This window comes from Amblyomma mixtum, chromosome 10 (genome assembly GCF_055824585.1).
Source record: "Amblyomma mixtum isolate Tamu chromosome 10, ASM5582458v1, whole genome shotgun sequence".
Classification (NCBI taxonomy): domain Eukaryota; kingdom Metazoa; phylum Arthropoda; class Arachnida; order Ixodida; family Ixodidae; genus Amblyomma; species Amblyomma mixtum.
In genome coordinates, this window is record NC_143021.1 from 29,942,489 (window position 1) to 29,952,341 (window position 9,853).

General features: G+C 44.3%; 1 pseudogene; it reads right to left on the reverse strand.

Annotated features, from left to right (window-relative positions):
* Positions 1-7,335, reverse strand: LOC149325496 (uncharacterized; annotated as a pseudogene).
* Between the last annotated feature and the right edge of the window lie 2,518 nt (positions 7,336-9,853).

Below are 9,853 nucleotides of genomic sequence, written 5' to 3' on the forward strand. Positions count from 1 at the left end.
CTAGCATCGTTCTTGCTCATTTCCGACCTCACACAAATATGAAACGTTATCTATGTTTACAAACACACACTGTGCAAGAACATCTTCAGTAGAAAACAAATGGTGGTTTTCTGACAGCGGTGGATGCACACAAGGCACAATATGGGGCACATAATGGGACACATTTGGCACGATGAGCATTTGTTGGCAGTGAAAATAAATGGAATTCTGAGCCACATAAATACCAAGTATATATGAGTAGGTGCCGTCCTTCATCTTTACATAACATGTACAGCTCTTCTTAGGTACAACATAGTCTGCGGCATGAATGATGATGCTGCCCACCTGTGCACGAAAATACTTGGAAATGCTAGGTACGCAAGCAAATCTCTCCTCGAAGAGTTTTTCAAGACTGCGACAATTCTCGAATTGGCTGAGCAGCTCCAAGAACACACGTTTGAAACCACCTTTTGCTCTTGGATTCTAGTTCACATTTAGCAGCTGCAAGGCGGGCTGAAAGTTGTAACTCTCTACTTAAAAATCCATATGTTTGATGCATGATGCACCTTTCTGCCACCTGCATTGGCACAGATTTTGCAGCCGAAACAAGCTTCAAGGCTCGGCCATTAGAATCCTCAAAGGGGAATGTTGAAATGCCCCAAAGTGGGCCGAACATCCGTGTTGCCTTTGGTAAGTGAAGCAGCTGATGAACGTTAAACGTTGCTGCTGCCTCTCCATAGAGTTTTGTGACTTGTGTAGCAAATTGGAAGAGTAGCTTTTCTGCATCACTAATATCACTTTCATTGACCACATCCTTCAATAGCAAGAAAACTGCTTTCACAAGAAGGGCAAAATGGGACACATATGTATGCACAAGAAACCCTGAAAGACATGGCAAGCTATAAAATAGTAGCCAGTACCGCCACTCTGTGGCCTTCCAGAATGCACGTTCTGAAAGTGGCCGTGGCATCCTTGCAAATGTGATTGGAGGTTTTATGCACCGTAGCCTCGAATCCAAGATGTTAATGTGCCTGCCAATATAGAAGGCCGATCCCGTGGCTGAAAACCACAGCTCAGTCAGCTGCTTGGTCAAACCCTCCAGCACACAATGCATGTAGTCTGGTGGTAGTCCCCAGACAAGGTCCAGACCCTTGAGCTTCATAAGACAAGATGGGCGTTTCATGGCAAAGATTGCAGTCTTCTCCAGCGTTGACCAAAGCATCGCATTAAGCACACCTGCATGCGTCCTCTCAGCAGCCACCTGACCATGACAGGGAAACTTCACTGTTCCTGGACAAAAACATATTCACATTTGTCATTACGGTGGCTGCTTAGGCAGCTTGGAATACATTTTTCTTTCACTACATCAGTTTACGGCATAATAAATAGTTGAAACTGCACCCTTGTGTGCATTGTTATTTTAATTCTAGTTTACTAATTGTTTACTAAGTAAGAAGCAAAAGCAGCGAGGCAATATGTGTATCTCTGCTGACGTCTCGTTGCCTGCCACAGTCACTTGCATGCAATATGTGCGAATGGCAGCGGTGCTTGCTGTGCACAATCAGGAGTGAAGAGGGCGATCTGAATCACTATGGGAATGCCAAGATGTCAGCATGAGTGAACTTCTCTTTGCACCTCCTCGAAAGTTGTGAAAGCTTAGTGGTTGAGCTACTTGTGAGGATAGCAACCAGAATGCAGACATGCGTTAGATGTGACTTAGCCATGCACTTGCAGTGAAGTTCGCCGTACCTTCAATGAGAATCGGCCGGGTAGCTCGGGTGTATCTTTAGACACTTCAATAAAAAAAAAAGCTGGGGATCCTGCCTTCCCAATCAACCTGCTGTCATGGCAAGCAGCTATACATGATGGCGATAATCCACCATGTAATGAAAGTCACACTGTTCTCTTCTGAAGCCTGGGAAGTTGTTACAACTGCAACGGATTATAAATATCGGTGAGCTGCTTGCTGCTCTACATTGGGTAAAAAGGCTTCTCTCTAAAACACCTGTTAACAGGCTCTTTAAAAATTGTAGTAAAAAATTGGATGGAAATTAACTCCTTTTTTTGCTGCACATAGAATAGTATGCAATGTTTAATGTGGTTGCTTCATAAAAACCAATTTTCATTAAGAAAAAAATCCACGGATAATTCCCATTGAAAGTCACAATAAATACAACGCTGTCCTTCATGTTTGATTTTTCATTCGACTTGCTATCTTTTCTTTTTTTTCTGAGCACACATATTTCCCAGGGCAGGTTGCATCTACATTCACCAGATATAAACGTTTGCTTAGACTTCACCTGTAAAATTTGCAACAGGCACCATGCTTCACTTATCCAGCCAGAGCTTTAGCTCTGTCCAAGCACAGATTCTACATGAGCAGGTTGCTATCAATCTATTTCACTCTGCTCATTGTATTTGAGATATCATGGTTTTTCTGGCAACTACCGTAGCAACATTGGGCAGCATTAATTGGTAACAGTTTCTGAATCAAAAAGTACTTTAAGAACAGAATGCCATTATATTGTAGCAGTTGTTACACTGAAAGGGAACAGCAGCGGCTGAACGAGGGCACCAGAGAAAACCGACCTACACTTCAGCGTCGTCTACTTCTACCCACTGCGATCGCTTTCTTCTTCTACTTAATCCTCGTGTCAATATTACATTTCTAGTCTTCGCATCAAGATGAAAAGCCTACACTGTGTTTTATTTCCGATCAACAGTATCATATCATGCATGCTATTGGCACAAACTTAGCAATGATTAAGTTCCTACTCGAATGACGCCATTTTGGCCAAAAGGATGCTCTACACCTGCCATCCAGCTGCGTATCCACACTTGTGAAACGAGGCAAGCTGAGCAGGTCTACAAAACCATTTGCCATCATGATTGTTTAGACAAATTCCCAATCCATGAAGCAGTTATCTGAGCAGCTAATAGACTAGCAACCAAACCATGCAGTATAATGTGCAGTGCCCTATGGGTAACTCTAGTTTCACTTAGTCCGACCTGGTATGTGTTAGAAATTTGACCGAGTCCAAGAATCCACACCACGCCATCATTGACACAAATGACTCCTATCTTTTGCAGGTTCTTGTTAACGGTGCTCCAGTGTTGGTGTATTGTTATCTCTCAAGACTACTTCTGGCATTTGCCAAACAAAAGAATGCAGTGCTTCAGTAAGCCCAGCATATTTTAACACTGCTTATATTGCAAATTACGACAGATTGCAAGTTATTTTTACTTCGATTGAATTTTCCATATTTCTTCCCAACGGGCCCCTGCAGTGACTCGTCCCTAAAATAGTGGCTCCAGCCAAAACTGAATAAAAAAATGAAGTAGAACGAGCGATATCCGGCACCTGCTTGGCATTGACAGGCTCAAACCGATCTGAAGCGAACAATAGGGCCCAAAGTGGAAATTTTTGATAAAAAAAATACAATAGACCTCTCCCTGATGTAAACAGTGTGACGTCAAAAAGGTGTGCCCCTATGGGCAAAATCGTCGACTTTCGGTTCTGAACCGGTTTTTCAGGTGCCGAGCGCTCGCCCACCAGCTTTGTTCCCTGATTCGAAATGCCTGGCAGCCTTTCTTCTCCCTGTGAGAGCCTCCTCGGTATGGCGCATGTTTTGCCCATCGGACCAGAAACACGTGCGTTGATGACGTAGGCCGGGAGAGGTCTATTGAAGAAAGAATTAGAAACAGGTACACATGGGCACGCTTCCCAAGCATATTTCAAGCAAGTTATGTTGACAAGATCAGACAGAAAGCAAAGGCTAGCCCAACACCACAACACGCCTCTCCCCCTACAAAGCAGCAGGCATTAGTATGAACTGAGTGTTCAGCCTTGAACACTGCTTAGCCACATCAGCTGCCCAGGCACATTTAAAAACTATATTTATTACAAAAGAAACGTTTCTGATTAAAAAAAAAAATACGATCCACACTCACCGTCAATAGCTGTGCCTTTTTCCCAACACCAACTGCAGCCAAAATACCCGTTGAATTGTTTCATGTTTAATAGGGCCGCTCTGGCTGGGGAGTCCACACAGCAGGTGACAGCATGAACTGCAGACTTTACAGCTGTCCCAGCATGGTACCATGTCAGCTTCCCAATACTGCAAACCTCTTCAACAAACCTCTTCATAAAAAGGTGCATTGGGGGGTGAGTTTTTGAAAACCATAAGGCTGAAATGGTCACATTCTGCCATTTCAGTTGAAATGGAAGTTCGTTAATTACAAAATGGATTGGCCATATTGAAGACTTGCTAGATTCAAACACTGGTGCCCCATCCGTGTTGAAAGTGAGCGTGAGATCAGACCAAGTCATGTTCAAGTGGTTTCTTGTGCTCCTGTACAGGTCACCATCCGTGATGTCGGCATAAGTTCCTGGTTTGTGACATCTTGTCGCTATTTGCTGGAGATTTCCAAAAAGAGGCCCACTTGTTTGCTTCACCAAGTCAAGGATTTGCTGTTTCAAGTCAAACATCAAAAAAAGCTTCCAGTGTTGATTAAAGTCTGCACTATCTTTTGGACGCCACATGACTTACATTTAACAGCTGTATTTTTTCCAAGGCTCAACAAAGTCCCAAGGTAATCATAGCATGCCGAACAAAAGAAGTGTAGCTTCAGTGCTTCCTTTTGATTTTTCCACAGCTTCCTGAAGAAATAAGTGGTGCCTGGTACAACTTCTGACCCAAACAAAGCATTAACAAAAATCAGCAGACCTCTTACTTGTGCCCATGTTAGACCTGCATTTACAACATAAGCTAAAACCAACAAGAGTGCTTCTGCTTTCGCTGTTGTTTGGTGCGGCAGAGTCTCAGCAGACAATCTTTCAAACTGTTCCTGGAAGTCATAGGTTAATCTCTCCGCGTCAGGATCATCAACTTCACTTTCTTCATTATTGTCCTCACTCCTGTTCGCGGCAGCAGGTACTACGTCTTCTTCACTGCCTCCAGGTTGGGTGGGCTCTGGTTGTGAGCATGCACCAGTTTCGGGTATGCTGGTCTCCCTCTCAGAGCATGGACCGATGTTCTCAGTAGCACAGCTGGCGTTATGTGCTCCATCGTCTCCGCTGTTGGGTGACAATGAACCCACAGCATCTGGAGAATCCTGACTGGGGCTTGTACCTCGCAAATCCTCATTTTGTAGGTGTGAGCATGAATCGGCACTTTGTAAAGCTCTGGGAGGACCACTCACATTTAGTGCAGTGTCATCCTAAAAATAAAAAAAAGAAGCAGAAATTACAAGCCAAACACAACCAACAATTGGCATGCAAGATAAAAAAAGAAAAGTGAATGCGAACTGTTACTACAGGCATCCTCACGTGCCTTCTTGCAGGTAGTGATGCCCATTACAAGTGTTTGAAAAGCAACTATGACAACACAACCAAAAAAATTGGGGGGACACTTGAGCTCCACCTTTAAGGGCATGGCGCGATAGCGTTAATGCCTCCAGTCTGCGGCACCCCTTGCGGATCGGTGTTAACGTGCATGCACTTCGCTGCTAGCTTAATCACTAATCCCTTAATTTGTGCTGCCATTATCTCAAACATATTCATTAGCATGCAGTCATCAACTACTCAAATAAATCTTTTCAATTTCAAGAAAAAGAACCAGTTCAATTTTTACATATGGGAAATCTTTGTAAAAGAAAGAAAAAAAAAGGATATCATATCATGTAAAAGACCCGGCATAGCTATAAAGCCCTGCCTTAACCAAGCTGTACAAACACGGCTTCCTGGCCTAGGGGTAACATGTCTGACTTGGGATCTAAGGGTGCCAGGTTCAACTCGCATCTCACAAGAGCTACCAGAGTTGGCAGCTCCTTCCAACACCGATATATCATGTAGCCTGCAGACATCAAGCAAACTGCCTACCAATCAGCGCCGTGCCATGTCACCAATCTGATTGCCTCCGGCCAGAGGCATGCTCGTGATTTTCCGCTCACAATGTCGACAACACTAACGACACATTTTTTGCTAAACAGGGCGCTTAATGCCAATGCATTAATAAATATAAATATTCATTATCACAAGTGAGGGCATGTTTAGCTCAAGAACAGTCCTTATTCTGCCCATGTAACTACTACAGTCTATTGAGCTCAGTAAACACATGCTTTATTTAACCTACCACCTAAGCTACTCAGGTAATTGTGATTTTCTAGCAGTGCAGGGCCCATACGAAGGTGAAATTAGGATAGACAGCGAGTCCTAACCAGCCACTGCCTGTGGTTTGCAAGCCTGTCCCAACGTACAACAAAGGGGGTGCAAGAGAACTTTTCATTTTTCTGTCAACTGATGCGAAAGAAAGCTAGGCTGCCAAAATGACTAAGACCAGCAAAGGTGCACTGCAAACCTTTAGGACACCGCTGGCACCTATGCAAGGCAATTTTCTGTGAGTAACATTCAAATACACGACAACAGTGACCACAAGCTGTGCCAGAATCTTCATAGAGAGGTGGCAAGTTAAATTTCGGACAAGCGTGATGCCTGTCACATTCGTGCACGTGGACAAAAAATAAAACAGCAAACAGTGGCGATAGCTTCACATACTGACCAGAGAGAGAGCCTAACGAAGGCTAAATTTCCAATATTCATCCTCTTTATCAGGATCTCAAGGAATTCGTGTTCAGCAAATTTTTTATGCGGGCCGACAACTTTCAGGCCAAAATCACCACCTCTTACCTCTCTTTGGCACCGTCACTGAAGCTAACAGCTACCAGTTAACATTTTTAAGTAGAGAGAGACCGAGACTACCTAGAATTTTTCAAGGCCACTTATGTGGTAATACATTAATAATAAAGCAGCAGTAAATGACATCATCAGTAGCACATGGCTCATGTCTTGCACACAGTCTTTTTTTCCTTTACTGGTGGTCTGTTTTGGTGGTCTGTTAAGTTGAATATATTATGTAGTGAGACAGCAGATAACCACAGGCAAACAAACTTTGTGCTTAGCAACTACATTGTAGTTGGTTTCCTGTTTTTGGGGCTTATTTTTCTTTCTATTTGTTTTGAGACTTCAATGTGACTCTTGGAGCATGACAGAGTGGTAAACATGGTAGAAATTTTGGGTTTCCTTGCTTATATAACCTGTCATTTCACTTGATCCACAAAAAAAAAGCAGTTTGAACTTTGTGCCTTGTGGTGTTGCTTTTCCTTTTTTGCTGCCTGGTCCTTGTCCTGTTTATGAACAGACAACTTTCCTAGATATGAATAAACTAGCTTGGAAGAATTTCTTACCGGACCCATAACATGTGGAGAATCGTGACTGGGACTGCTTCCTTGAATGTCCCCATCTTGCCGGTCTGAGCAGTAAATGCCACTCTGTAAAGCCCTGGAAGGATCATTCATGATGAGTGGTGCGTCATCCTAAAAAATAGGAAAGGAAAAAACAATACTATAAACTGTTGGCATGGGTTAATGAATGTCTGCTACCCTGCGATTCTTCATCTACCTTTTTACAGTAGCCATCAAATGAAACGCGGACAGAAAAGAATTCGCCGCTGGAGAAGATCTACAGATAAGACATACCTTTAGCTACCGCACAGCGGTCTCCGCTCCATTTCTAAGGAAACTTCTAAAGGCTAACTCTCTCGTTTTGCTGCTCCCTTTCAAAGTGTCTTCTCGGTCTTTAATTCAACGCTGAGATAAACGCACGCGCACATACGATAGGTAGACTTTTTGAGTCGATCTTTTCTGCATGTTGCAGAGCTTGTGTGGAAAATTTTGCGCGCTCTAGTATTCAGTGACCCAGTAGATGCTCGCTGTTCCCGATTTCAACTGTCTGTGCGCACCTTATTTTAATACAGACGCTAACTTACACTGCATACACGCGCACACACTTACACACACGCGCGCGCGCGCGCACGCACGCACACACACACACACGCGCCACACACACACATACACACGCACGCACGCGCACACACACGCACGCACGCACGCGCACACACTCACGCAAGCACGCGCGCGCATGCACGAGCGCGCACATAATCTATACATACATACCTTAACGGCACCCCTTTTGCGTCTGTTCCGGATGTTCCAGAGGGTTTGTTTGGGAATTTTTCCGTTTGAACCAGGTTCCAAGTATTGCCTGTAGCGCTTTCGTGACTTCTGTGACATCGCGAAGTTGGCTGCTAATACGCCCGGTGCCGAAAACCGTTCCCGCTCGTTGAATCTTCAGCAGACGCTACGGCCGTCACTGTACTGTCACTCCCTGGCTCCGTGCAAAAGCGATCTTCCCGCCATCATGCCGCCACCACGTGCAGTGTTGCCACCTCTATTTCCGAGCATTCCACCAAAATGTTTTCAAAAATTCGCTAATAATCCGCTAAACATTTTTGGAAAACACCAAAATATCTGCTATTATGTACTGCGATGCTAGATGTAGAAATACGTGCACTGCGTCTTTCCTTGGCTTAGAAATGCAAGCAAATGTAGCGATCCAGAGTTAGAACTGTGATAAAAAAAAAGGGATTCCTTAAGCAAAATCGAAACCCCACGAATTTCGATGGAGGCGAAATATAATAGAAGCCCGCGTACTGTGCGATGTCAGTGCACGTTAGAGAACCTCTGGTCCCCTGTTGGTCGAAATTTCTGGAGCCCTTCACTACGGCGTCTCTCATAGCCTAGTCGCTTTGGGACGTTAAACCCCATAAACCAAACTAAACCAAACCAGAATGCGCATCGCCGTTTGAAGCGGTGTCTGCTTGTGCGCGTATCACAACCAGCCATGAACATGAGGTCAAGGAAAAGGTGGCATATTTTATCCCGCAACTATGGCTAGGAGGAAAGAGCAATTTCTTCAAGCGTTCAGTCAGATTATTTTTTGAGCAACATTCGTTGGCAGCGTCCAGGGCAGCTTGTACCGCATCGTTCCTGCGAGCGTTCCTGCCAGCAATTTTGTTTAAAGGCGTGAGTAAAGAAAACCAAACATAAGTAGGCTGTAAGGTAATCCTGTTCTCCTCAAATACACAGTCCGAAATAACCCATATAAAAAGTACTCCACAAGGGCCATTCTTCATAGGTTTATTTTACCGGGCGCTTCAGCGAACACTTCCGAAATTTTTACATTGCCTCGCGCATCGCATGTTCCTTGCACGAACAGGGACTGGAATGTTGTTACAAGTGACGACATTGCTTCACTGTGGTTAATGACATACATTGACAAATATTTTGTTACTGATATGTCAGTTGATTCGTCAACAATGATTCTGTATTTGCTGTTGCCAATGTCTGATGAAAGGTCCTCTTTAAAGTGCGGGTACAGAACATTTTAACCACTGCAGCGCATTTTGTCCTCTTCATTCGGCAGTCTCTGGCAGCCGCACTGTCTGGGAATGATTTCTTGATGCATTCTGCCAGATGGTCGGCAGTGCTGCAGTGTTCAGCTATGAACAACGCGGCCCTGCCCTCGAGATCTGCTGTGCTCACGGCATTGCTTTCAGTTCTTTTTGGGAATGTAATCTGCTGACGGGCCCAATATGCTAGTATCATTATGGTGCTGCTTTTTTGTATCTTTGTGAGCCTTCAGTTCGTTGTACTTGGATCCGAGTTGGCACCTGCAAAACTTACATTCAGCAACCTTCAATCCATTGGGTGTTTTCTTGCAGAGGAGCCAGCTGCTCAGACCCGGGTCTTTAAGCCATTCGTCTCGAAACTTTTGAGCGTTTTTGCCATGATATCTCCCATGCTCGTGCGCACCGTTTGGGATAGGTTATTTTCTGCCGCAGCGCCACAGTCAATGCCGATATACAGCCGGGTGTTTCACCTAAGACTTTCTGCAATTTTTAAAAATAAGCTATTTGAATTAGATGCGCGCTTTTTCTGGCATAGCATTGTCAGTGGTGTAGTACATCATAATGCA